Raw genomic sequence first — 6,912 nt, forward strand, 5'->3', positions numbered from 1 at the left:
TGGAGTTTTCTTCTTCTTCTTCTTCTTCTTCTTCTTCTTCTTCTTCTTCTTCTTCTTCTTATTATTATTATTATTATTATTATTATTATTATTATTATTATTCTGTCAATTCAAAACGTTCTTCGGACTCTCTATTCTCTAAAGATACGTTTTCTGTATCCCCTAATAGGCTTCCAATTTTCATCATAACGATTGCTTCTGGAGAAGTACTCTATAATTACTGTGTTTACCTCTTTACTCCACTTCATTCTAACAGTTACAGGTTGACAGCTGGGATCTCGCTGCTGTTCTAAAATATATCCGCCGTGGGCTCATCACTTTGAGTTCCAGCCCCAGTAATGCCGTTATTCTCAATACTTTGCTCTGCCATTTTATTCATAAAACGTTTTGTGAATTTTAAATTACACAACCACCGTTGTTTTTCTTTTTTGAGATACCATCTCTATTGGTAGGAAAGAGTTTTCCTTCTTCTATATGATTGGTCTTACCAGACTGCTGAGCACCACCTATACAGAGTTACTGATTTAAGGCACCAGTTATCAAAATTACTTCAACAGACACGAAAACAACGGCACTGCCCACTGGTGTACAGTCGAAATAAAAGTAAAATTCTCAAGTAAACTGAGTTGAATATCCACGTGCAAACGCCGCGCATTTTGGTATCTGTGAAAATTTGAAAATCACTTCAACACTCACGAAAACAACGACACTACTCACTACGAAAAAATTATTATTATTATTGGTTCACAAGGAGCTTTCACACAGGTTATCAAAGATATCTCCTTCAAAACAGCTTGTGGTGTTCTTTGGAAACTGAGTGACAACAGGTCTCCCCCCAAAAAAAAAATTCATATATATATATATATTGTTTTAACAAAATCAAGACATCAAGGAATAGATTGATAGCAACAAATACTGTATTTCATCGTTAGTTACAATTGTTTCAAGACTATTCGGACAAATTCAAACATTACGTTGTTTGAAAATTTTCACAAGAACAGCCTTTCGTCAGACTTATTGAACAAAAAACACTTAAATAATGAACAGTATGGAGTCCATTTTCTTTATGTGGAAAAACGTGGGAAAATATTTACCTGGATCTCATACTTCAAAAGTTCTTTTTTTAATTTATGTATTTATACAAAAAAAAGAATTAGAAAAATACATAATGCAAACACGGAAAGATAATCATGGCAACGAGAGACACTGAAAAATCAACAAAACAGAAAATAAAAAGAGAAAGTATAAGACGAGAAAAGAAAAATGAGAACAAAAACAACTACATGGAAGATTCATTAGGATGACAACAGATGAAAATAACAAAATCACTTGGACATGGATGTGAAAAGGACACATAAGCCGAGAAACTGAATCCCTAATAACTGCAGCACAAGATAACTCGATAAGAACCAACCACATCAAAGCAAAGATCGACAGAACACAAGAAAATAGCAAATGCAAACTTTGTGGACAAAGGGACGAAACGATAACCCATATAGTAAGTGAATGCAGCAAACTGGCCTAAAAGGAATACAAGAACAGGCACTACCAAGTGGGAAGAGCAGTACACTGGGAATTATACAACTGAATCTCGAACGAACGGACAAGTGGTACAAACATAAGCCGGCAACAGTACTTGAAAACGAGAATCACAAAATCCTATGGGACACGGACATACAAACTCATAAACTCATCCAAGCAAGAAGAACGGATGTCATAATAATTAACAAGAAAGAAAAATCCTTTCAAATCATCGACTTTGCGAATTCAGGGTTGTACTATTGTAATGTAAAAAGGGTTATAATCAACTGAATTCCTTCTAGTACATTGACAAAAAAAGCTTAAACAGATATATAAATAAAAATAAAAAGGCTATGTAAATGTTTTTAAAAAGACACGTAATCACGTAAGTAGGATTTTTTCCTTCTTTTGACACGATAACAAGTAACGTTCTTATTTTTTATTATTTATCTATTTTCGAAACAGCTCCCCACGTGCAAGTGGAGAAGAAAAAAAAACAGAATTATGCAAAATTTGTGTCGAGAATTGTCTAAAGTTCCGACTTTTATTTTGGCTTTCACTTTAATAAGAACGTGAATTTATGAGGTGAATTTATTCGACACAATATGATTCAACTCAAAAAAATAAATAAAAGCTAACGTGAATTAAGATTAAAGTTAAGGTGCTATTGTGGACCCTCACCCCTTTTAAAAAACCTTGTTAAACTTTATGACATATTTACATTCTATGGAGGTCAGGCGCGAACAACATAATTATCAAAGTATACTTACGCAAATAGATATGAAGGGTCTTTGTTAAAGTTTGTGCAATATTTCCATGGAGTACAGGCGCGAACGCAGACCCCACAATTTTATTACACCATCCCTATTTAAGTTCAAACATACTTATCAAAGTATTCTTATGTACATCTATATCAAAAACCCTTAATCGCCATATATATTTTACAACTTACTATATATATATATATATAGTAGTAATTTATAAAATATATATGACGATTAAGCTACACTGAATATTCTGCGTTTCATCCAACTATAGGATTCGTCAGGCTTATGCGCGAATTCTGTCGTTGCTTCTTGTTTTTATATATGTTGAGAATTTCTAGTCGGCCAATCAGCTTTCTAGTATCCACCGCGCCCCTTCCTACCAGCCAATGGGCATGCATTTTATCAAACAAAGGATCTGTTTTAGAACTAGGTTAGTGGTTTTAGGTGGTCGTTCTCCTTTTTTTTTATATACATATAAATATACCTATGTGCACACAACAATGCACATACATATACATATATACATATATATATATATATATATATATATATACATATATATACATATATGTATGTGATCGTTTATGTATATTCATGTTTATTTAATTTATTTATTTGTTTTTTTTTTCCTATTGTTATTGTTAGTTTTAAAGCTATTTTGTATCGCTATCCTAGAGTAAGTTTTATTTTGTGAACACAGTTGTTTGCTATTTCCCGCCTACAGTTTAATAGATTTTGAGGTTCTTTAAAGTACAGGATAGAAAATTTTTCATGGAGGCATAATTTACATGGGTCGTCTAAATGTCTGCATGTGGTAGCTTGTCTCATTATTTTCCATTCGACTACCGGCGAATGTCCGCTTTCTTTGAGTTCCCAGTATTTATTCGCTAGTGTTGTTTTTATACGGTGTTTTTTATTTTTGAATGTGCTTTTGTGGTCATAATATCGGGTTTTGAAATCTAAGGAAGTCATGCCTATGTAATATTTCTTGTTATTCGGGTTTTCTTTCGCAAATATTGTTGCTTGATAAACTACACTTTTTGTTAGACATTTATTTTGGACTGGGCAAAGTGTGCGGTGTCTACAATTCCATTTATCTTGTTCGCTATTAGTATTTTTATTTATGGTATGGTTGTTCTTGTCCGGGGTTGGTTTGTTATTATTATTATTATTATTATTATTATTATTATTATTTCTGCTAGTGTTGGTTTTATTTCTGTCATGGTGTCTACTTTTTTTATTGTTTATTTTGTTGTTGTTTACATTGTTTTCATTTAGTATTTTGTTATTATGTGCCTTAATTATCATCTCTAAATTTTCGCAACAACTGTAAGATAACTTCAAGGTATTTTTATTGAAGATTTTGTGTAAGGGGTTGGTTGCGGGAAAGTGTTTTTCAATAAGATCTAGAAATTTCTTGCCAAGTTTTGTTTTTAACATTTGATTGTATGGGGCCGTATACCAAATTATAGTTCTTTTTCTTCTGTTTTTAATTTTATTATAGTTGTTGGTGTTTTGTTGCTTATATTTGATATCGATATTTTTGTATCCACTATTTTTAAGGGCTCTTTCGTAAATATTGGATGACCTGTTAAATGCATTTTCGTCGCTTGAGTTATTACTGGGTCTACTTACGATCGAGTTAGGAATATGTTTTATAGTTGATGGTGGGTGGTTGGACTTAGGGTTTACGTAAATTGGAGTAGCGTTATCTTTTAAGTATGGTTCATATGTGTTTTTATCTAAGTTTAACGTGACGTCCAGGAAGTTTGTTATTTTTATGTTAGCTGATATGTCCGCGTTTAGGCCTAATTTTTTCATTTCTTTGTGTATGATTTTCTTAAAGTTTTCTCCCTTGACTTTGTTGGAGTTTTTTTATTATAGCTAGTCCGTCATCTCTATATAGGCCGATATCCGTAGTATCGAATATGCTTGTGAGGGTATATAGAATGAATAATCCCACAAGATCTGATGCCTCTGCAGAGTCTCTGGCACCCATCGCCAAATCGAATGAATTTTTCATTTTATTTTTTATCCATTGGTTATTGTTATTTATTAGAACTGATTTTCTACATTTTTTAATTATGTTGATTTCTTCTGAGGATATATCAGTGTATACCTCGGCAAATTCTAGGGTAATGTTAAAAAGTTCTTCGGATATCGAGGGATAAAAGTCTATGATGTCAAACTGTATGAACGTACATTTATCTTTGTTTTCTATATTTTTAAACCAGGTGATTGCTTCGGTAGTATTTGCCCACTGGTTTAGTTCTAGGTCCTGTTTGATTTGTTTGTTTACTCTAGAAAGTATAGTTTTGCTAATTCTACCTATTTCTGGTTTAGTTGGGTTTATCAGGCGGGTGCTGGGATTATTATTAAAGTCCCATTTGTGGTCTTTAAGCAGAATGTATGACTCTCTAGGTTTCAATTTGCCAACTTTATCGCTAATTTTTAGTTTATCGGTAATTTGTTTACTTTCAGTATTTATTATATCTATGTAATCGCATTTGTTTGTGTCTAGTTTTTTGTAGTTTTTTGTAATGTTTTCTGTGATTAGTTTGTTATATTCTTGCTTATCTATTTTATAAAAGTTTCTTGTTTTATCTGCTTTTACAAAGATTTTATTAGAGTTGTTTATGTTTCTAACGATTTTGTGTAGTTTCCGTTGGAAATTGTTAGGTTGATTGTGGAATTCTAGGTTTTTAATTACGTTTAAAAGGTCATTTTATCAAGAGGTCTACTGTTTTCGCATTTTTAAGGGTTTTAAAACCATAGGATTCTTTTTTGTTTACGTTTTCATTTTTAAGGAAGAAATTTGCGCGCCATCGCATTCGGCGTATTAGTTCATCTGTTTTTTGGATTAATTTAATAATATAGCTATGCTTGCTGGGTGTGGGGATGTTTTTTAGCGATGTTTCGAAATTAACTCTTTCCATATCTATTTTTAATGTGGTGAAATAAATTCTTTTGAAAGTGCTCGACTGTTTTAGGAGCTAAGTATAACTACTTCATTTATTCGCATAAATTTAATACACGAAAGTATAGATTTATGCGTAAACTTTAAGTATTTACTTCAAAAGTGCTCAATACGTAGGTAGAGCTAGTTAGTAATTTATAAAATATATATGGCGATTAAGCTACACTGAATATTCTGCGTTTCATCCAACTATAGGATTCGTCAGGCTTATGCGCGAATTCTGTCGTTGCTTCTTGTTTTTATATATGTTGAGGATTTCTAGTCGGCCAATCAGCTTTCTAGTATCCACCGCGCCCCTTCCTACCAGCCAATGGGCATGCATTTTATCAAACAAAGGATCTGTTTTAGAACTAGGTTAGTGGTTTTAGGTGGTCGTTCTCCTTTTTTTTTTTATACATATAAATATACCTATGTGCACACAACAATGCACATACATATATATATATATATATATATATATATATATATATATATATATATATATATATATATATATATATGTATGTGATCGTTTATGTATATTCATGTTTATTTAATTTATTTATTTGTTTTTTTTCCTATTGTTATTGTTAGTTTTAAAGCTATTTTGTATCGCTATCCTAGAGTAAGTTTTATTTTGTGAACACAGTTGTTTGCTATTTCCCGCCTACAGTTTAATAGATTTTGAGGTTCTTTAAAGTACAGGATAGAAAATTTTTCATGGAGGCATAATTTACATGGGTCGTCTAAATGTCTGCATGTGGTAGCTTGTCTCATTATTTTCCATTCGACTACCGGCGAATGTCCGCTTTCTTTGAGTTCCCAGTATTTATTCGCTAGTGTTGTTTTTATACGGTGTTTTTTATTTTTGAATGTGCTTTTGTGGTCATAATATCGGGTTTTGAAATCTAAGGAAGTCATGCCTATGTAATATTTCTTGTTATTCGGGTTTTCTTTCGCAAATATTGTTGCTTGATAAACTACGCTTTTTGTTAGACATTTATTTTGGACTGGGCAAAGTGTGCGGTGTCTACAATTGCATTTATCTACGTATTGAGCACTTTTGAAGTAAATACTTAAAGTTTACGCATAAATCTATACTTTCGTATATTAAATTTATGCGAATAAATGAAGTAGTTATATATATATATATATATATATATATATATATATATATATATATATATATATATATAATGTGTGTGTGTGTGTATTCAGAATGTGTGAGAGAATATATAATCATTTCCACTGCCAGACAACATTGCAGCCAGCAAGAGCTGGCTTTCGTGGCTCTTGCTGGCTGCAATATTGTCTGGCAGTAGAAATAATTATATATATAATTATATATATACTAGCAAAAGTACCCGTCGTTGACTGGGTTCAAAAGCAGCCTACAGAAAAGGAACTCTAATTTATGAAAGCATGATAGGTTATGAAAAGGAAAGGTTGTAAAGAGATAGCTTCGCATATGGGGGTATCAAAACCAAAGCAAAATATGATGAAAGTAAAAATAAAATTGATAAACCCATAATTTAAATACCATACCTGTTCACACTGAAACACTTATCACAATATTCTGTGGATCTATATTAAAAAACCTTGTTAAACTTTGTGACATATTTCCATTCTATGGAGCTCAGGCGCGAACGAACACCCAATAATTTTATT

The sequence above is a fragment of the Euprymna scolopes genome, chromosome 15, assembly GCF_053919585.1.
Source record: "Euprymna scolopes isolate OS-2025 chromosome 15, ASM5391958v1, whole genome shotgun sequence".
NCBI lineage: Eukaryota > Metazoa > Mollusca > Cephalopoda > Sepiida > Sepiolidae > Euprymna > Euprymna scolopes.